Source organism: Bombus pyrosoma, linkage group LG13 (assembly GCF_014825855.1).
Source record: "Bombus pyrosoma isolate SC7728 linkage group LG13, ASM1482585v1, whole genome shotgun sequence".
Lineage (NCBI taxonomy): Eukaryota > Metazoa > Arthropoda > Insecta > Hymenoptera > Apidae > Bombus > Bombus pyrosoma.
The window spans coordinates 10,836,608-10,859,755 of NC_057782.1; the positions used below are offsets into that span (position 1 = coordinate 10,836,608).

Consider the following 23,148-nt stretch of genomic DNA (forward strand, 5'->3'; position numbering starts at 1 on the left):
GCTCGCACAAAAGTCAGAACTGCGGGAAATCCTCGAATTAACGTAAAACGCAAAAGTCGCGAACAACCAAAAGAATTACATAAATGGAATGTCGCCTTCGATAAAATAGTTGGGTGAAATGCACTTTCGTTGAATATCGTTCGGAAATAACGTCATTTCTCCTCTTCTTTGCATCGAAAAGATATACCGCTTTTACTACAACTATATGTCACAGAAGTATGTCAGAACCGTTATTCGTTTTTACTTTATCCTGTACGGCTTTCGTATTTCTTCTTACCTCTGTTTTTCTTTCTGTCTCCTCAAACACGCAACACGCGTTATCAAATTTCAAGCCATTACACGCGATGCAATTAAATCGAAAATCTCTCTACCGTTCGAAAGTTCACGTTCGGTATGCTCCGAGTTGCTCGTTTTACGGATTTAACCAAACGAATTGAAGCTCAGTTGGGAACGAAACAGAAACGATCCGGGGGGAAACAGCCCGAGAGAAAATCGAGGCCGTTTAAAGGCATGGCTACGATTGGCCACGACGTACCGTGCCAATTAAATTTTATTATGATAATCGAGTCCGCGTCGGTGGTGGCGGATCTTCAAAACGCTGCATCTGGAAGCAGCCGCGGGCTCCGAACGGGGCCGCTTCCTCTTTCATCCAGAAACTAGCTACATAGGTCGGCTCGATTAGCGCTCCGGGGAACCAACTTTGAAAATCCGTCCAGCTCGATAGCTTCTCTCTTTCTTTCTCTCTCCCTCTCTTCGTTTCTCTCGTTCAACGAGCAAACTTTTCGTGCGAATCATCGCCACCAGGAACCACAAACGTACGAGTGAAATAAGACGACAAAGCAAAAGGAAAAAGAGGAACAGCGTCCAAGAGGCGAAAGCAATCTCATCGAGAGGAAAAGGATCGACGCATAGTTTTAACGGGCACGCGAGATACGTAATATTCGAGATCGGTGTCATTACCGCGGATGAATAATGGAACGCGTGCAAATGCGTTTCGAAATCGGCGCTAATCGCGCGCTATACGGATATCGTGCATCAGATTTGCGATATGACTCGGCGATCGTACCTTCGCAGCTTCGCCGATGATAATCTTAATGAAAGGCGAAAGGAGAAATTGGACAAAAATTGATACTTGTTTTATCGTTACGTACTTTCTGGAACTTGGCGTTTTAGTTCACACGTTGAAAAGTATCTCGTTGTTTCGATACCGGAACGAAGAAAATTTCAATAAACGTATTAAACTCTGAAACAAATGTTTTCCTTCACTTCTAGAGGCATCTCGGAAAATAAAAAGACAGACGGCCGTGTTCGTTTCAACGTACGCGGCGAGATCCACTCGCTAAAAACCCTTACCGCGATCCAATTATCATTCGGCCAATCAGCCCCGCGAGAAGGATATACGTACTAGTATATTCGCGCCAGTAAAATTCAAAATTACTATTCCCCGGGTAACTTGCTCGGACGTAGAGGTAGTAAAGGAGAGAACAATAAAAAGAACGATAAAAATTCCGCAAAAATCTTGCTGCTTAAACGGGGTCGCCCGGTTGAAATCCGACAGGCTGGCCGGCTTGCCAGGCTGCGCGCACGACCCACCGACAAAATAATAAAAGTTTCACGAAAAATCTACATTCGAACGGGGTTAAGGCCGCGAGCTCACCGGTTACGACTCTCGGGACACCCGTTAGAATATCGCGGAGAAAAATGACATAAGACATCCCTGTTCCGACTCGGGCGCCATATGACCGTCTCTGTCGCAAGCTCTTCCCCTCTCCCGGCTCTCCTTCCCCCACTACCGGCCGCCGATATCCTACTACCGTCATTCCTTGCCCTCTCCTCCAAGCCAGCTAAGCCCCCTGCCCGCACCCACTCACCCACCCACTTACACCCCCGCACTTTCACGCACGCCACACACAGAACCAGAGTCGTCACCACTACTACGCGCCAACGTCGACCGTATCGTCCGCACTACTACCACTACTACCGCCACCACTTCCACCAATCCAGCGACCGACGCTAATTGCAGTCAGCTCATCGTTTTCCGTAAGCATAGGATAGTCGGTGCTGAAAGAAAGGAGCATAGGCCACGTGAAAAAGCAGGACGAGTCGAGTCGAAGGACCGGAGAAAAATAAAGATAAAGGAAAGGTTCGAGAAACAGGAACATCGCGGGAGGAAACAGAGGAAAAGGAGGAAAAGGAGGAAAAGGGGGCCAATTACGCGAGGCTAGAGAATAGAAGACGGAAAAGAGAAGAGAGTAAGTAGTAGAGCTTCGAAGCATAGCTTAGCGTGGACCGACACGGCATATCCATAGACATATACACTGTGTCTATGGGCATATCGACGAGATCCGAGAGCGGCCGAGCACGACCGAGCCGGGCCGACTCGGACCCTGCGCGCTCAACCCAAACCGGAGGAAGCATAGTTGCATTTAAACTGCCATCCCACTGAGGTCTCTCTTCCGTAGTGTTGGAGTAGTCTGCTGGCTGGGCCAGCCGCACTCGACGAGTACGTGTCGCGTACCTTGCACCGTTCACCCGCACTCTCTTGCACCATATAACCGGACACTCTCTCGCGTGTGACACTTGCTTCTGTCTGTCGCGCTCACCCTCTCGTACGCTTCTCGTCTCGTCTCGTTTCGTCTCGCCTCCTCTCCGCTTTGTTTCGGGGAAAACGTGCGCCGGCTGGATTCTCAACTCGCAAGAAAGAAAAAGGGTTTTCGTACGAGGAACGGACCCGAGCGTTTTCACCCGAGTTCCTTCTCTATCAAGACTCGTGTGCATCCTGCTGATTCAAGAACGAAAAACTTCGGAATCGAGAAAGGAGAAGAAAGAAAAGAGGAAAAGGGGACAGCGGTATCGGTCGTCGAGTATCGAGATCGAAATGTTTCCGGGATAATAGCGTTCAATCGCAATTTTCAACTATTCGACTATTTCAACCATTCGATGGCCAGAATCTCGTGGAGATCTAATCGATCGTACGGTGTCTGCAATAATCTTCTTTGTCTTGTTCGTGTTCGAGGAAACTCCAAGTTGATTCAGTTGAGTGGACTAGCCGGGACTGTCAAAGTTGCGCCTCGGAGTCAGCTGCTTCCGTTACGTCGAGCCGCAGACCCGTGTCTATAGGATGTCCTCGAAACGCGCATCGCGAGGTCTTCGTTTCTCTTTCAACGTTTTCGACCGATCGTCGGCGAAAGAGAAGAATTGGGGGGCAAGAGACGTTGTTCTTCTCGGGCATCGAACAAATAAATACGAATGGGCAGATTTCGGAAAACGGTCGGGAAAGTAGACGTTGCCGTTTCACATTTTGGTGTTCCCTTTGTCCAACTGGGTAGTAACTTGTTAGCCGGCCGCCTTGAAATCTTAAACTCCGCCGCTCGTCCAAGAAACAGAGAGAGCCTGCTCGTTTTTCCTCCGTGAATCCCCATAGTTTTTCGCGTTCCCACCGAGATCAGCGAGAATAACTTGTTGACTTTTCTCTCGTGAGGGCAACCGCGACGTTTTCACCTGTATTACGCCAATCGAATTTAAATTTCTACGACGATCTTTATCCGCTATAATATTTTCCAAGCACTCGCGGTGAATCTGCTTCGATACAAGCCATCGTGTTCTTCCTTATTTTCGCAAAGATTCTTCGATTAGCTCGCAACGCTGTATGCATGTTACGCGGAGCCACGTCGATCAATAAAACACGGCTATTTCGATCCGTGAATTACGTAATTTCCCGAATTTCCCTAGCCAATCCTCGGTGCTCTTTTTTGCCATTGTGCTAACGAATTTTTCACGTTTCTAACGAACAGAAAGCGAACGAGGCACAAATAGCCACCTTCGCCGCTGTGCTATTCCTCTCGTTCAATTTCATCGCCGGTTTCTTTCTCGCAATTTTCGCAAGAGAACGCACAGAGAACCCATTATGCCACTACGGTAGTCGTCTACTTGAAATTATCGATTCCATCGAAAACGTTTCTTTCGCTTGTACTTCTCGCTCACCACATCGCTCACCAAGAACGCTTTATCAGTTAATTAGCCGAGTTGATCAGCGTCGTTTCAAAAACAGAGGGGAAACGAGTTTTTCGGGAATCTGTTTCGAGATTTATCGTCATTTCCGATGTTCTTGTGATTTTTCGTCGAACGCGGTCGACCGATATTTTCCAACGCTCCGACGTTGGTAATTCCCGTGGAAATCACGTATGACGTAAGATTTCATCGAGTATTCATCGGTGTGAAACGGACAGGAAGATTCGAGGCGAGAATTTCTTACGAGCTTGGTTTTACAATGCATTTTTCTCGTTCTCCGCGACGATTGGTCCATACGAAAGGTATCGAAACGCTGTTGCTACGTGCTCCGATGGGGGCCACCTTTAAAGCCGATATCGCGGAACGAAGTACATACTTGCTTGCTATGACCGGGCGAAATGCTTAAAAGTCCGAGACCGATGATCTGGATAATCTTCTACGATTTCTGTGCAAGGCCCAACATTCTCGATCGAAAGAGACTCTTCGTTCCACTTTTGACCTTTCCCAGCCGATCGATCGGTCTCTGCGATTTCAAGACCTAACCTGCTCTTTCCTGCAAACCATTCTTCGTTTCTCCATCCGTATTTTAATGAATTCTGATCGTTTCTCGCCGAAATAACGACCTTCCTCGAGAAGACGATGTCCTTCGACCGACGAAACGGACGGAAACGTTAATCGCGGACAGATTGGAAAATAATCGAAAATCGAGGGAGCTGACGCGACGACCATAGCCCCCAGAGTGTTGTGTATCGTGCGAGGTTCGTTTCAGAATGGTTCCTTTTCTTCCGTTCCGTTCGCACTCGTAAACGCGAATTATCGGCACGAGGCCAAAATTGCGCCCCTTTTTCGCGCCTCTGACATTTAGTTCGACGTTGTGCCAGCTTTCCCAGTCTCTTTACGTTTCTCAAAATCGTCGCCTCCCGAAATTAATAGATCGCAGACTCGTCGACATCGTCGGAAATCGGTCCGATATCGATATCGAAGTGAATATAAATTAATAAGGAACCGCGCGGATTAAAGCGAATAGCTTCAAAGAAAGATGAATCGATGTGCGGTGTTGGAGTTAAAAGCGACATCGTTCGGTGGATGACGCGCCGACAAATTGTAATTCCGATTCGCAGCTTCTGCAGTTGTCGGTTGATACTCGGTTCCGTGTCGCGGGCTCGTTACGAGCGACCAAAAGGTAATTTCTTACTCGGCGTAATAACACGTTCCTGTGTACACACATCGTCGGCCACTTTTCCGCAACTATTAGCCCAATTAGCTCGGACCAGCTTCACCGTCAACTGTTGCACGCGAGTTCTAACAACGAATCGACGGGATTGGACGCGGCAACTGCCTATCGATCAATTAGCCATTCCGTCGCAACTTTGCCCCTCCGTTTTTCAAAATGTCATTAATCGGGAACGGATAATTTTTCGATGGTTCGCAGCAATTTCTAACTTGGATTTTCTGGCCTAGAGACGCGCTTAATCGTCGCGTTTGTTCCACGTTGGCGAGCTTCTATCGATCAAAAACGATCTCGCCTGTAATTCATCGTTTAGAAATTTCCAAGTACTTGGTACAAACGACCCTCGGTTGTTGTATTTACATTCTTCGTTTCTATCATCCTGACATATTTCGTAGCTTTAGCAGGATATTTCGGTGCGAAACTGCTCGTTTTAATAGACCTCTTTTAAGAGAAAGTAAGAAGTTAATTAGTTCGCGATAATTAAAAAAACTCGTTTCTTCCTTAATGTTGGCTGTGGCTTGCCGATTTCTAAATAGTCAATAGCTAATTTCCAATCTCTTAACTTCAGGTACCTTAGATGCGAAATAATTCGTTTTATCGAACGAAAATATTTCTTACCTCGTATCGTTTCGAACCTGTCGATTCGCTAGCCTAATTCTTTATGTTCCATCGATTAAATCGAAGAATAATAAAAAACATTTGCCTCCGTCAATTAAAACGGGTATTCATCTAAAATCATTCTCCCTCGACGCTTTATCCGATTCTAGCTTCGATCCTTTTAACTCCGACAATATCGAAAAACGATTAAAATCTTTCGACGAAAATCTTTCCAAAGCGAAGCTCTTCTTTCGTCTTCTTTTTTCTTTTTTTTTTTTTTTCTTTTTTTTCTTGTTCGAAAATGGTCTCTCGATACTCGGCGCAGGCCGAGAGAATTCGTCCGCTCTGTGAGAAAATGAATAGAATCGATCGATCCGAGAAAGGGAGTAGTAAATTCACGTGAGTGATCGGGAAGGATTGATGAGAACGGTTCTTTCCAAGAGCCAGGAACAGACGACGAGCATCGTTTTTCACGTTGGGCGAAATCGGTGAGTAGAAAACAAATCATTTTTATCGACAATTTACACCCTGCTTTTCTTTTTCTCTCTGTCCGTCTGTCTCTTTACGTGGTAGAGTTTAGACGCAACAGGGTCACATGTGACGCCATGCGATCCCTATGGATGTACTCCAGAAGGGACTCTACTCTAGTCCTGGGAACCGATAGACTTGATAAAATGTCTCTGCGTATACGAAGGCGGAGACGTTAAAGAGACACGAAGGCATAAAGGAAACAGAGATAGGATACGTTGTTGAATAATACATGCCATTATATCATCGACGAAAACAAAGTGAAATAACAGCAGTTACATTTTTTAATGTCGCTACAGTCGGCATCAGAGGAATAAACGGGATAAATAAGTTTTTGTAAAATTAACTTTCTTTAAACCAGTTTTGCCACGAACTTACCTTCGATACGACTATCGATCCGTGTCTGGAACAGAGCTTTGCTATAATGAGAGAAAGACGCGTTTTTTCGTATACGCGCAAGGATAGTATTTCTACGACGACAATTCTATTGTCTAAACTAGAAATGTTACTATTTGCTATCGACTGTAGAATCCGAGATGAGCGAAGTACGTGATACGGCGATAATTGATACAGCGTTACGCTTAACCGTATACGCAACGATCACGTCGTTTATTCCCATTTGGATCGAGCGGACGACCGTTTGAAAAATCTTGTTCGACGATAAATAATGCTCAACGTGTCGCTGCCTAACTGTAAAAATACCTGGCAATACGACCGGGACAGAAAGCAACAAGAGACCACAACGTTTCATCGGTGCTCGTACTGACCGGCTATAACCGCGTGTGTCGCGTTCGCTGCCAAATATTAGCTAGCGAAGCGGCACGTATACGCGATGCATTATCGCGGACACGTGACACGGGGGTGAGATCGTTGGTGCGGGGGCGGAAGATCGATAAATGCAGATAGACGCGAGTCGCTGAATCCTGCTCGTTCGAACGAACCGTGTCGGCCGTTACGAGGAAATTACACGACGCTTGCCGAGCAAGCTTGCAAGCTTCGGTATATACATACTGGAAATTATTTGGCGCGAGATCCGTGGCAATCCGCTCTGCGTGAATATAAAGAGCCCAAGAAGAACACTTCCTGTTTCCTTCCCAGTCTCCCTAATTGTATACATATACCTGCACTCCCGTTCAAAAGTACGAGAATTTGCTCGATTATGGCAAACGATAATTTACATTCCAAAACGAGATACGATAAAAAATGGCAAGTGTTCTCACACTTTTGCACGGAGGTGTATGTGCATGCGCGTAGATGTTCTTCGCAGCAGTTATAATTGCGTCGTTCCAAGGCTTCGAAACGCAAAACACTTCCCGGAAAATTGAATCGACGCGCGCGCGAGCTTCGCTGGTAAATAGATTTCATCTTTCTCCATCTCTGTTCAGAATTTTTTCTTTTTTTTTTTTTTGTTTTAATTCTTCCGATGCCAGCTCTCTTGCTTGTCCTTTTCCTTTTCCCCTTTCTCTTTCTTGTTTCGAGGATGGCCGAAGTGGAAAAAGCGGGGAGACGGAGACGAAGGGAATCCAATTTGTACGGATTGCTAAATGTCTCGCCGGTTGCATTCGATGCAAACACCAGGGGTCAGCATAATCTCGGCAAAGTAACAGAGATTAGAGCTGAAAGGCTCGATTATCTGATGTCTCACTCCTACTCCCTGGTCTGCATACTAGTCTTTCTAGGCAGATTTTTATCGCGACTCGCTGGAATTCGATCTAGTTATCGGATCCAATCATTGGCCGAGCACGATCTCGATATCCCCTAGATAGAAATCGATGGAGATTCAGTGAAATAAGACCGGTTTTTAGAGACTATCGCTTACCGCGACCAAAGGTGTCGAATTGGTTCTTTGATCTTTCAACTTTCTTCGCAATTGGTTAATTATTCCGATTATTTGCTGGATATTACTATGAAAAACGTAGCAGCTGCTTTGCCACGAAAAAAAAAAAAAAAACGGAAAACCTGTTTAGCGGAGGAAAATCGGGAGCGATATCGGTACTCGACGATCGGTTCGCTACGTTTGTTTTCAGTCGGAAGACGAACGAGCGATATTGAGGCGAGAATACGACATCGAGTTGTTAAGAAGAGGCGTTAGCGTTTGGTTTTAATATTCGATAAATAGATGCTCTCCGCGCCTACCATTTCCGCATTCCCACACCTGTATATTAAATCGAGACATAACTTCGGAAACTTTAGAATCATTTGTGTTGTATCGAAAAAGGATGAAAAATGTCACCGTCTACGTCAAGTTTATTTATAATTTGTACGGAAACGTTTCTAGAGACGTGTACATCATACGCTGTCGTGAAATCATTTGCCTTCGTTCGTTTGTTGGAAAGAGGAACGGGGATACGTCCGACGTGTTATTTTTCTTCTTCAAATGAGAAATCTAGTTTCGCGTGCTGCGAGGTAACAGATATTTGCTTCTAGCGAGCTGAACCCTCTGTCTAAAATGAAGGATAAAGACGTTGCTTGGGCAGGATTTATTTAAACGGTGAAAAGGCCGAGTCAACCTTGCAAACGAGCCTTCTCGGAACTCTTTAACGTCGCTAGATTTTATAAACATGTTTGAATGGTATCGCAGTATTCTTTGATCGCGTGTAATATCAATCTATTTCTGTTTCTATTCCCTTGGATTTTATTATCTCGTGTTATACATTATATACATTTAGTAGTAGAATCGAGATAACAATTTCGATAAGTTTCTATAGTTTCGATGAATAATTTGATGAATCGCCAAAAAGGGCAAAGGATTAAACTAGAAAATTATTCGATATATTTCAAGCATCCTTCAAATAGTTGGACAGTAAAATGAACAGAATAACTTTCGACGAGTTGAAATTTCGAGCGCTCGGACTATTCGAGGGTTCCTCTATGCTCGATCCTGGCACAGAAACTCGCGCATTCTAAATCGAAACTTTATTTTCATCGAACAAGATTCTTTCATTGAAACTTCACAAGCGTATGATCTTCAGCCTTCAAAGTCAGATTACGCGTCCGTATTTCACCGAAGAAAAATGTAATTACTTCGAGATGCATCCGTTCGTCGAAGATAGGCAATTCGATCGAATCGCGATCGTGATTATTACGATGTAATTAATATTTACAAATCCACAACCTGGCGAAGATATTAGTTCATAATCGATCGTGACGTCGATGTTTCAGTTTTCTCGTTAATTAAAATTTTTCAAATCTAAATTAAATTTCGAACGACTATTTCAAATTTATCTGAGCAACTGACAAGCGATTAGAGGTTTCCAAGCAATCATTATTATTATCGTTATTATATGAATAGAATCCAATAATAAGCTGAATAAGATACAAAAATGCAATAATAAATACGATAAGAAAAGAATCGAAGAATGAAAAAAAGTAAGAGAAACGTGATTGAAGAAAGTATTGTAGGGCTCCATTTATTATCATTATTATTACTTGATACGGTATAACAAAATATAGTAAAATATATCTCAAGTGAATAAACATATAATATATATATAATCTAATACATATAAATAAATATATACATAAATAATCATGGTCATAGCCTTCGTTTCAAATGTGGTTAAGTGGTTAGAGAAAAGAGGTCGACGCTTTCAACGTATCGATTTTCCACCGTAGTAATTCTATTTAACGAATTTCGCAAATTATAGCATGTTCTGTCGATAGATGACAGATTTCTTTGTTCCAAAAGGAACGCGCAATTTCTTATTTTACCATTAATGACTCTAAATAAAAACGAATAGTATGTTACGATCCTACGGTTCTCGAGAGTAGACAAGATAGGGATATCATCCAAGATAGGGAGCTAACTGTGATCGTATAGAGATGATAGAGATGACAATGTAATATGTAACATATAAGCAGCAGATGTAGGAAATTTATGTTGGAAAAACAAATTGCGTGAAACCACGGTGGGTTTGTCCCAAAAACGAAAGCGGGGAGATGAAGTCGAAGAAACGGAAAGCGCCGAGAAAGGGGAGGAAAAGGAGTGGATCGTAAATTCGACGGTGCACCAAATCGTTCGTGGGAAGGAATGTCAGGTTCGAGATACTCTGACCCCATGACCTTAATGGTGGTACGCCATGGCGGTCGGGCAGGCATGCGCAGCCACGATCTAAAAGAAAATGGGGATCGTGCAAAAGCTGCCGCGTGCTTCGTCGTTTTCTCCCAACGCCAACGGTATTCTAACTTTACGAAAATGATCAAAAACGATACAAAACGCGAAAGAATAACGGGGGAAGAACATCGTAACCGAATATCGAGAATCTAAAAATGCTTCTAGAGGCAACGATCGTTTGCATCTTCTCGTTGCAACGGACGAATCGAACTGTCGTTTAAGATCGAATCGCTCTTCGGATCGTACAACTTTCCACTTTCGATTCCCTTCGCGCATCGATTCATTTGCTTTTATTATGACGGCGTAGAGGCGAATCAGCGGAACATGCGAAACATGTACAAGCTTCTATCCTTGATAAAAAAATTAATAGATCGATCGATTCTCCGTATATATGCGATAATTTCTTGCAGGAAATCAAATATGCCAATGGATGTACGAATGCGTACGAGGCCGTACGATACGTACAATATATACGGATGATCCTTGGTCTAATCTTCTCTTCTTATTAAATATTCTATTTTACCCAAGCTTAAGAAGAACAACGTATCTGCTCCCTGCTTCAAGATCCCGTGCTACATATATTTAAAAAAAGAGTTTACAGAGTGGAAAATAGTTTGTAACTGGTTTTCTAACAATCAAAAAAGTCGTGGAACTTTGATACGAATTTGGAGGAATAGCCTCCCCTTAAGGTAGCAGAGGCGGACGAACGAAGAGATTTAGAAGGATAGGTCAGCATGACGGAGGAGGTTGGTAACGCGGACGCGCCCCCAGAGAAGATTGGCAATTTTCGCAAAATTAAGCGAATTGAATCGAATTATGTCGAGCCGATGACGTCAGCCTTGTAACTCGCTGAATTGGCCAGAAATGTGACTCTCCGTGTCGCTTATACATCGATGTCTTTATACCGCGCTTGTTGCGCTCGTAAGCCTCGCCGGAACGTTCCTCGCTGGGCTCTTAGAGACACATCGATGATTCATTTTTCATGGTTTGCTTCTTGGTTCATTCTCTGATCGATTTTCTCTTCGTGCGCAACCTTTTCTTCGGTTCGATGAATTCAGCCTATTTAATCGTAGCAAGTTTTCCTCTTAATTTTATTTCTACGGCTATTTCTACAACTTCAAGTTCAGTTCGGCTCAATAATTAATAACAAATAAAGCGAAACGCGATCGGTGATATTTTTTTAAGTCGCAAAGTGGTTTCGCAAAGTACAAAGTGCAGTCGCCTAGATTTAAACCGTTTACTTGTTCAGTCGTAACGTTACGTTGCGTAATCTATAATTGCAAAACTTCGAAACAGTTAATCAGCTGTTTCGCTGGACTTTCCAAATTGACGAGTACACAGGTTCATCGATGTCGAAGCTTAATTATCAGCTTATCGATTAATATTCAACGGCAAAACTTTCCATTCCTGCGATTCTGGCCATCGATAACTTGTATCCCTGTACGATTGTTACAAGTTTCGACCATTAATCCTTCGAACTAGATTGACCAGCTTTGTTTCCAACAAATCTACCGAAGCTTCTCGCGAGGATTCTTCGAGGAACCGCCAAGAGTCTCTTAAAAAAAATAACGTACAACCCGGCGTACGGATGTCGTCACGGGTGGTGTACATGTTTGTCCCTGTAAAAAAGCAAAACTATATCTCGCGACACTAACGCACAGACTGCGATATCCGCAGGTTGAATCCGCGGTTCGTTTAGGAACGTCGACGAAAATCGATAACTCAATCAGACGAGTTGAATCCGACGCTGAAAATAAATTCATCAAACGCGGAGCGGCGCGAGCAAAAAGAAAGAAAAATCCGTTCGCCGGCCGCATATCGAAGGAACAATGGAATTCGACGCCGAGCCGGTCGTTCGTTGATCGAAAAGGTCAGAACGAGCTGTCTCGGGGAACGCGTTAATTGACTTTAAACCACCATGGTTTACAGTGTCGACCGTAGAACGAGAGAAATATAGAGAAAAAGATAGATGGATGGGAAGTCGAGGGAGGAATGCGAAGCGTGAGGCTGAGAACGGGTTGTACGCCAAGTCAATTAGCATAGGTACGAAGTTTGCGGCTCGAGGCTGCCAGGTGACGGGGGTGACTCGAGGAAGAGCAAGGGTGCTTCCGGAAAGGGGGATGTCGACAGGGGCAAACGAGGGCAGAAGGGGATGGATCAACTGTCGGGGAAGAGAATGTTACAGGCCGCGGGCGGTTCGCGTCGGCGGCGTCGTTGTCGGCGTCCACGACTTTATACAGTCATCGTCGGGGATAATTGGCACCGCGAATCTTAAACCGTTTAATTGGCGGCCGGTTCTGCACGAATCGCGTCCGTTTAACCTGTCAATGGCAACTGGCGGGCGTTTGCTCGCTTTTCTTCCAGGACGGTTAGCCGAAATGGTTTCGAAAATAATTGTTAATAATTACATACGAAGACCCTGTAGATATATAGTCCCAAGCATCTCGGTTATGGTCTCTATATCGATTCTAGAACCGTTGTTCTTCCGATTCCATATACCTTTTAAAACGATTCTGAAATTGATTTTCTTTTCTATCGAAATTCAAATTCTTTTTAAACTAAACTACTGACTTGGGACACGCAAACACCGTCTGTATTTCCATGACAGGAGATTACAAAATGTAAAAAGTCGGAGCACACAGGGGCCGCCGTAGCTTTCAAATTTTCACGCCGTGCACAAATGTCCGTTGTATTCTCAACGCAACTCGTCCATATATGCATTGACTCGATAGAGTCGTTTGTATCGGATATAAAATCGAGGCATAAATTACGCGAATAAATGGAAACGGAAACGAATATCAATGGAAATATGTATATCGATTCGTCTTTATTACAGATTCAGAATATACAACCGACACGATTTACGAAAGTTCCTTTCGTATAGAAATATTTTTTGTGCAAATTCCATCGAAAGTATAGATCTTTCTTATTTCTTATCGGATTGTTTTATCGTAATTGCGGTACAAAGTATTCGCTGCCGATTCGATAAAGTTCGTTGCTGAAATTCTTTAGATCGTTCTTAAAGGGGAAAGTACCGCCTTTCTTCGCAAATAAGACGTTAGAAAGATTTACGAGCAGTAACTCGTCTTCGGGACGTCACCAACTATTTTACGAAGGTTACATGCATTTCCGGCTCCGTGTAAACACATTTCTGCACTTACAGCGTGAGCACGGTGTTTACGCGAGATGCAGTTTCACCGGAAACAAGGCAAAGATGAAACCTCGACACTCGCCGAGTGCCGCCACATGTTGTGTTTCAATAGCTTCTTGCGTAAATGCTTCCGTTGAAGCTAAACATCTGCGGCGTTAATACGTTGCGTAAATTCCCTGAAATCTCATACCGCGAAAAATTGCGCGAAACGTGTGCACGAAAGAAGGTCGGATGCCTTGAAACACTGTTTTCTTTTTAGTGCCGATATTTTACATTTTACGTCATTCGCGGCGTGCGCGTTTGTTATATATATCAAATAACGGTCGAGTTTTTTTCAATAAAGAAATATTTTCTCAGCGCAAGCTTGGAATACAGGAACGACATAAACGTTTGTTGCCACGTCGTAGCTAGCTTTAAAAGGGTAATAAATCAAAATTACCAAATAATTTCATTTCGAATTTCTCCTTATCCTCCGAGTTACCGAATTCTCGTCAGAGTGAAAAGAATAACAGCCAACGAATGCAAACGACGCGACGAACGAAAAGTAAGAGGTGGGCTGGCGAGGCCGAGACGTTTGATGCGCGCGAGAAATGGCCTCCGTTTCGAGGATGGAGAAAAAAAAAAACAGAGGAAAAGAGAAAAAGCGAAATACGAGCGCGGAAGACGGGGTCACAGGTCGAAGAGGATATAGAGAAGAAAGAAGAGAGAAGAGAGAAGAGAACACCGCGCGGTAGAACGATGGCAGGGGTATGAGACGTAGGGAAGGGAACACGAGAGGCACGATGAAGGTTTTACTGCCGCGGTTATGCCCGCCGGTTTGCGCAATTTCGGTGTATCTGAATTGGCGGAGGAGTCGTATCTAAACGAGGCCGGATGAATCTGCACCCTCCTACTCGGATTCTCTCCAGGGGGCATGTCCCATAAAAACGTTGTAACGTCGGTTTCCAGCGTAAGGTTCCGCGAAAAGGAACGAGAACAGGTCAGGGAGGGACGACAGGGAATAAAGGAGACCTCGGTTACTCTGAAGAGCAAAGAGGAGGATACGCTGCTACGATCGGTGTGCGTGCAGCTTTGTTGGAATCCGTGCGAGAGACAGGAAGCACGAGCTGTATTCGCGACAATAAAATGTATCTTCGCTCTGGCGGTTTCTTCATACGGCTATGAACCGTACGCCAGTGGAATGGGAGTTCAAAGATGTATCGATTCCATGAATAAAGCGAATATAGACTCCTTTCGAGTTCGGTACTTTATTTCTCGAGATTCTTAAATGAAAAGAAGCGTGGACTAGGTGTAAGCGACTGCCAAGGATTAAAGTAGAAACGACGCCGTGTAAACGCTTCTTGCATTTAACATCGTCGTTAGTTACGACCTAAAAACGTCTTATCAACGCGATCGATTAAAAACTTCTCTAGTCGATATTCGCTTGACAAAGGTGCTTGTCTCGATCCTCCAAGTTTCAGAAATTACTCTCAGCTTTCGAGGGGACGATCATTATCCTGTCTGGATTCGTCGAGTGAAAATGTGTTAACGACCATAGTTTCGACGGTCATTCGCATGATCATTCTTTATAGAGCAAAACTTCTGTACTTTGGGAGATTACGATGCGAACAAGGATCTTACGAGCAAGAGCAAAAATGTTGGACCGAAGTGGGGTCAAGTGCCATTAAGTTCCTTGCAAGCTCCGCAAGAATTTCATTTCTTGGCAAGAAAATATTTATCGGCGATAAAAGAGGACAATAAGGAATAAAGAACAACGCCTTCGTGGAGTCTCGTTAAATTAAAGACGTAGAAACTGCTTACCAAAGAACCTATCAACCAGCTATTTTATTCGTTCCTTCTTAAACAGAAACGTATCGTTTTGCTCCGAGGCGTGTCCTCTCTTTTACATTTATCGCAACTACAATTTGTCGCAGCCTGCGAGACGCGTATAATTCCAAATATCTGTTTAAAGTCTAACTAAAAACGGGGAATCGATCGCACGACATAATTCGACATTTTAATTCCTCGAACAACCAACCCGTATCTATCGAAATTATAAGCCATGAAAAATGATCGCGACATTAAACGAACCTCGTCGAAACACGATGACTCGCGCATTGACGTTCGCTCGCGCTTTTCGCTTTTGTCCCTTTTTTTTTTTTTCAAAGCTTTCAAAAATTCATTCGATCAAGGACTCGCCAGCGAGATCGGTCCATCACCAGGGGAATTAATAGTGCTTGTTATTAATTTATCGATAGCGCTTGGTGCGTCGCATAAAAAAATGGACGCATCGAACAGTGCTTTTTCGACGTCAATAATGTTTAACATCGATCGCTCGATATTGCGACGCGATATTAAAGGGTTAAATGTTAAATTTCACGCGCCGTTTACTTTTATTTTCCAACCATTTGTCGTTTTCAGATCCCGAGTCCAAATATCGCGGAAAAACGACGTCGATTAAAATAATTATAAATCAAGAACGCTTCTGTAATAGCGGAGCCGGCGAATCTTAGGAGGAATAGACGCTCGAAGCATAGCGAGACATCGAGCTTTCCTCGCGTTAAGGGTTCGATAAAAGGAAGGCACAGGCGAAACGATGGAAGCCATCCTACAGACAGAATTAAAGCTGCCATGGATACAGCCTCCCCTTCTATCAGCATCTTCGAGAAGCATAGCCAGCTACTTGCTGCCTGCTATCCTTCTTATTCCGACCAGACGCGCTTGACACGCCGAATCGAACGAGATTTCGCGGAAATTCGATGCAGAAAGATCGGCGGCAAAAAGTTTTCCCCCGCGTGTGGCTCGTTTCCGAGGACAGATCGAGCGAGTGGCCTGGGCGCTCACGTTTGTCTTGCCTGTCAGAAATTTCAGAGACTAGGCGAGAGACGTTTATGAAGTTGCCGTGCAATCTTAAAGTTTGATAAGTTTGCACACACGCGTCACGCTGCCGAACTTTGGAAGAAACGGTTCGCCAACTTCTTAGAGGCGGCAGGCTTCGCAAACACGATAGGCCATTCTCCCGTTTATCGCTGATCCCGTTTCTTACGATCTTCGTGTCGTTTATGGGAGACAAGAAAGCGTAACGGCGGGATTCTTCCACCGTATAAAATTTACATCTTCCCGCTATGACAGTCGTTGTTCGTCGTTTCGACTCTTCGGTTACAGCGGACAATTCATTCGTCCTTGTGAAATTCTCCTGCTTGCGTCTCAAAACCTTCCAAACACAAAATCAGTCCAAGCGAAGTCGACGAACTTACCCTCGAATACTCCATCTATCCCGTTCAACAAATTACAACCTACATACAACCTGGTGTAGAGTTATACGAAAGTAAACACATAATGATAGTCGATAAACCAAGGGCCTCGCGACCCTGCGACGTATCCGAGAGGATACGAGACCGAGGATGAAACGATTAAGAAAGGAGGGAACGAAAGGACGAGGAGACGACGTCTAACCTGCGAACTGACCCAAGTCGAGACTCGTTGCGCGTAATTTCCATCGAATCGTTCGAATCCTCGTCGATGTTTCACGGGCCGGTAATCATCGCTGCGCTCGGCGGAACAAGAGTGGAGAGGAAACGCGCAGCTCGACAGTGGGACGCGGTGTCAGGAAAGAAGAACGAGAGTTACAGCGGGTAAAAGGGACATAGGTTGAGGTAGAAACAATGCTGCGGGCAATTTGAATCGACCGTCTTGTTAGCGGCGATAGACAGAAAGAGGAATGGCCGTGTTCTTGGGTCCGAGTTTACTCTCGTTGCGGAGAGACGACAGAGAAAAACAGGGAAGTCTGTTCGCTTTAAGAAGCAGTAAAAATGACACAAAGGTACTAGGAAGAGGGAGAGAGAGATAGAAGAAGAGGGAAAGGAAGGAGAAGGCAACAGTAGGGAAAAAGAAAATGGAAAGACCGCGTTACGTCGCGTGAAATTGAAGTGGATTTGTGACAAGTGGCTGCTAACGACGTGTACACAAGCTACGGGACGACGCGACGCGACGCGACGCGACGGGGTCGCATGGAAAACGAGGACGGAAACCTGACCGAGCACGTGGTCGTCCTGGCGATTCGCCGCTTCCGCGTGCCCGACGCCTACCCGACGCGGAAGTTCGACGTGCGAACCTGACTATCAAGCTGACTCGTTTAGTACGAACTCCGACGATTATGGTTAACCGATCCGATCCAATTCTATTCTCGCCTTTTCATCGCGTTGGTGCTCTTATCGAAATTAAAAAGCGAATTATCTAAAAAATCACGATGAAGATGCGTTTTTAACTTGGCAAGACTGTCGTTTTTAACCATTCTCTATAGATAATTGCCCAAGAAAATTTCTTCCCTTTGTAACGTGATATCTTTTCTCTAAGCTCTCGCCATTTTTCTTTTATACATTGGCGAACATTAATCTACAACATCGGTTGTTTCACCGTTCAGACAAGGTAAAACAATCTTCCGTGACGCTTCGCTTTCAAGAAAGACTTTCAGGGTAAACTTTGCCACGGTTCTTTCTTCGGTTTCCTCTTTTATCAGCCTTCGGCGGGGTTACGAAGAACCCGTAGTCTCGAACTAGCGTCCGTTGTCGTCTATTCGGTTAAAAGCCGCAAAGAAGGAAGGCAAAAGAAAAAACGAAAAAGAACGAACGACGAAGCTGGTAAAAAATTCTCAGAGGAAATGAATAAAAAGAAGAGTCGATTCGTTCGATGTAACGAACAAGCGATCGCACGTGCGTGCGAGGCATTAGATAAAGGCAAGCGGCCAAGTCGATACTGACAATGATAATACGATGATAATACGAATCAATAGGAAGTAGCGGGAATGGAGGATAAAATCGCGAGAGCTTAAAATTCGATAAAATGTCGGGAATAATCGATAGCGGAAGAGATAGAATTATTTAATTTCAAACCTCGATTAAGGTTTTGCTTGAAAAATCTTTTTTTTTCTTTCTTTTATCTTTTTACAGAGATTCGGAGACAGTCGTAAGGATTTTGTTTAATATACCGAATAATGGAAATATCCGCTGAAGTTAGAAACGATGAAAAATTGATGACTCGAAGAACTTCAATTCTCAGGCAGAAAATATAGGACGGAGTACATGTATCGAAAATCGTGGTGCAAACTGAACTGTTGAAGTTCCATCGAGTACACGTGCACTCGACTGACGAGTGGTGCAAGACTCGATCTCCTCTACCCGTAACTCCGCTGCCCGTATCTGTCACAATTTGTTAGTACGGGTCGAATTAATTAATCAAATTCTGATAACGCGTTAGATTTTAGGCGGCGAGTTTTTGACGAATAAAGTTTAAGCAAAATGCAAGTTAGTTATGCCCTCGTACGTTCTTCGTGTCTCGAAAATTATTTCAAAATCGAATAGCATAAGTAATTAGTTGATCGCACGTATATGAAACAGGAAAGAACGGAACGAAAAAGAGAGAGAAAATGACATGAAAAGAGAAGAATAAAGCGGTTGTAAGATCGTAAGGAGAAGCTCGCGAAGTGACTAACGATCCCCCCTCCTGACTAACATTCCGTCTATCGACGCTGCTAATTCGTCATTTCTCGCACGTCGAGTGATTCACGAGCCTCCAACAGGATAACGAGGAACTGGTCGGTCGTCAACGGTGATACACACAGGCCGGCCATTATGCGGCTCCATTTGGTCGCTCTCGTTTCGACGATCACAATGACTCGTTGTGTTCCGTCGCGCGACCGTTTTACCGAGGATGTACGTACTACGTTCAAGGTTCGTCGTGGCTTGTCGGGATTGCACAATTACGTGAAATATCAGAGTGCCAGAACGGTGGCATGGCATGAGAATTACACGGCCAATAATAATTGGAGCAGAGGTCGTTGAGTTGAACTCGTTCTTCCGAGGCGAGGAATTGAAACAAATGATTATTGAATGACTAACCGTGTCTCGGATCGACGTGACATCAAGGTTTCAACTGTTATTTCATGCAAGCGATGCTCTCGTCATCGAGTTCTCGCGTTTTGCTATCGTAATGAGCGACGATCGAAGCCGATGGATGTCTTGCGTGTACGAAGACATCGAAACGCTTCGAAATTGAAATATATTTTTCCGAGCCAAGAGTGAGAGTCGTGGTCTGACCAATTTGGCATACAGTGGTTAAAAATTGTATCGCTCAGAGGCTAAGGAGTCTCGGGTATTCTGTTCTTTTTTTACTTGATAGTAATTTTCTCGTAACTCGACATCGAAAATTGAAGCTTTATGCGCGTCATTCTCGCATCGTCTAACATCTTTGCCCATCGATCGGGTTTTAACACGACGTGAAACAATTATGAGATACGTCGTCGACTCTTGCAAATGCAACAAAATATAATATCCGCGGGAATTTTTATTCTCAAGAAGCCTAATCTCCGTTTTTCGCGTTTGATTCGAACGATTCGCCTAAATAAATCAACGTAAATCGCCGCGCCGCTTCGAATAAGACGAAACGCTTTTAAAGCGAACGTGACTCGATTTCGTGAAACGCTACGATCGTGAAACAAATCGAAGAATCGATCTCTGTACTCGTAAGCCAAATGTTTCCCTGTCGAAAGTCTAAATTCACTGAGGTTAGACGTTTTTAGAACGCAATGGTGTTGTTACTTGAGCTTGTAGCGGCACATGAGCTAGAGGACAATTCCAACCGTGTCATTGTTTTGCCTCGGAGTATCAACGCCATTACAATATACGAAATGTAATAATAAACAAACTCCGGGCAAGACAATTTTTCACCGCTACGCGCAACCGTCAACCGAAGTAGAATTTAAACTTTCCGGTACTTCCCCGTTCGGTATAAATAAACGAACGCGATCGTTAAGACGACCAGCTTTCAGTCTCAGTCTTGAGCATTTTTATCAGCGATCAGTAAAAGTCCTTAGCGAATGAGTTAGTATCGAGCGTTCTTATCGAACATTCTTATAACGACCAGTATCGAGCGATCTACGGTTGACTCTGTATTTTGTATCATATTTATAAATATTTTAAAATATATTTTTTGACGGTTTCAATATCAAGTAGTCTCGTCGTTAAAACAACAACACGACCAACAGTGCTCCACAAGCTATTATTTAAGTGACTGGCAAGAGCGACGTTGAGTTGTTGGTAGAGTGCAATGCTGTCGTGGCGTGTCCTTGACGAGCTTGTCATTGGAATTCATGTTGAGTGACACAAAAGAAAGAAAAAAGAAACTGTAACGACCAATACTTGGCTTGTATGTGTCGCGAAAGATGTCGGTATGTTGGAGAACCACAATATGCTATGTCGTGGCATAACTTTGCAATGGGAATTATCTCATATTACGTATTATACCGTCGTACGAGTCCGAAAGAACTTGCATGTTTCTTCCATCTTTTTTCTAAGCATTCAGTTGCTAACTCAACGGACGTAATCGTCGATAGCTATGTTAGAAGCGTGATTATACGTAGCGGACAACTAGATGCGTTTAAAATAATTTGTATGGAGATCGTAGCGATTACCATGATAATGGATGCAGTTGTAACGCAACTGTTGCATTAAACGAGTCTCAGTTCGTTACGGAGAGATTTCCGAGAATCTTCTGACTATATATATATATATATATATATGGTGTGTATACATGTATATGCGTGCAATATCAATTAGAAATTTAAAATCCAACAAATTTTTACAACTCGTTAGCTTCGAAGCGCGTTGGTATTTTTTTTTTTTTTCTTTCACAAAAGTTCTGCTACTAAAAGAATAATATTCTAAAACAATAGAACATTACGTAAAAGACATTAGTATACTAGATATCAATACGAGATGTGTATATTACATATAGATATATGTAGTATACCACGTGTTCATGCATATCTAATCTTCGATTCCCGTAGAATAAAAATTCGATTAAGTGCACAGTGTGGCAGGAAGAAATGGAGCAGAATCTAATCGACTTTTCTTTGGGCGGACGAGCGATGAAAAGATATAAAGTACACAGCGCTTTATACGCATCACCGTTTTCACGGTTCTGCTCGTAACATTGCGTAATACGCCAGTGATTCACGCGTGTTTGTCGCGGCGCAAAACCGAGAACACGGCGTAAACGTGACTCGACATTCAGGAACCAAAGAATAATTCAAACGCTCTGCCCCGATATAAATATACATACAGGGCGCCCTATTTTAATAGATTCACGAAAATATCTCTTAAGCTATACGTTATTCGAAAAAACGATTCGACTAGAACTTTAAAATGCTTTATCGTATTATTTCGCTGCTTGATGTTCGATGGCCTAAACTTTTATATCGCTTGTCCAAAATAGAGTCCAAGGTACGATCGATGGTAATGGAAGCCACAAAGCAATAACAACGGGAAGTTAGAAAATACTTGGGCGTGAAAAGAAATCATAAAACGCTGGCGTGAAATTACTTCCGCTATAGCAGTCAGGCGAATTTCATCAATTAGAAGCACGATCGGTTGCGCGAACATAACAGCTATAATTGTGCGAGAGTCCGAGTTAAACAAATATCGTAGGTGTCGTAACGACAAACGGTGGAAGATAATTTCCATACCTCGAAACGAACGTTCTTCCTTCTTCCAGAGTTAGAAGATCAAAGATATCTACCTTGAAAGACTCTAATCGTCAAATTTAAATCGATCTCGATGGCTAATTTCGTATCGCATCAGTCTTGAGTAGTTTTGACACTGATCTCTTTCTTTCTCTACGAATCGTCTCTATACAACTGTTTACACGAACGTAGAGCGATAGTATCGCATATTATCAGCGTTCGTGCCCATTCGTTGTAAACTAGAATTTTGAATTTCGTAGAACTCCTTTCAAGGCCCACGACCATTCAATCGAGTATAGCAAGCGACGCACACACATTCTCCGGTTTCATACTCGCGTCATTCATTCCGCCGCTTCTATTTAAACCCCGCCGGAGCGAATAACAAACGCGTTGCTTATTTTAGCATCGAGTTGATCAATTGTATCCAACGTTCTCGTCGAGGCCTCTAAAAGGAATCCCTCTAAGAAACCATTCTCGCGTTCACGGCGAACGAAAAGCGAGTCTAGCCGCGCGATACCGAGGTTAATGGCGCACAATGCTATCGACGAATTGACGGACCGTGAAATGCGACCGAACCCATTTGCATCATAGGCAAAAATGAACAATATAGCCTTATTACGAAACAAATTTTCTTTCGTTATATCTAACAAGGACGATACAAAAGGTTCGGGTCACCGACTTTGTCGAAACTTTAAAAACGCAACGACTACTACTCTATTCGTCGTAATATTTAATTTTTTCCAATTTTTCCTAATTTTTCTCCTAATGCTCAACGACACCTTACACGATACGAACAGCATTACTATAAGCGCGAGGAATAGCGAGCAGGAAAATCGAACGCGTATACGCGTTAGAGATGCAAATGGGTTGATCGTCGTTACGTTGCACGATTTCGTTGGTTGGTTCGACATTACCGTCGGTCAAATAGTAAGCGTATCTTAAAAACTTGGCGTCATGCGTCAGGTATGCGGCGCACGACCTTACGACGAGGCGAGCGGATACAAGAGCTCGTTTATGTG

The 23,148-nt window shown here is 43.7% G+C and overlaps 1 protein-coding gene and 1 long non-coding RNA gene across 4 annotated transcripts in view; one reads left to right on the forward strand and one right to left on the reverse strand.

Moving 5' to 3' along the window:
• Positions 1-23,148, reverse strand: part of LOC122574448 (spermidine synthase) — a 189,949-nt gene that overhangs the window by 127,607 nt on the left and 39,194 nt on the right. The window lies entirely within an intron of this gene.
• Positions 1,899-23,148, forward strand: part of LOC122574455 — a 58,713-nt gene continuing 37,463 nt past the window's right edge. For both annotated transcript variants that reach the window (XR_006319065.1, XR_006319064.1), the window contains exon 1: positions 1,899-6,327. This is a non-coding gene — a long non-coding RNA (uncharacterized LOC122574455). The remainder of the gene's footprint in view (positions 6,328-23,148) is intronic.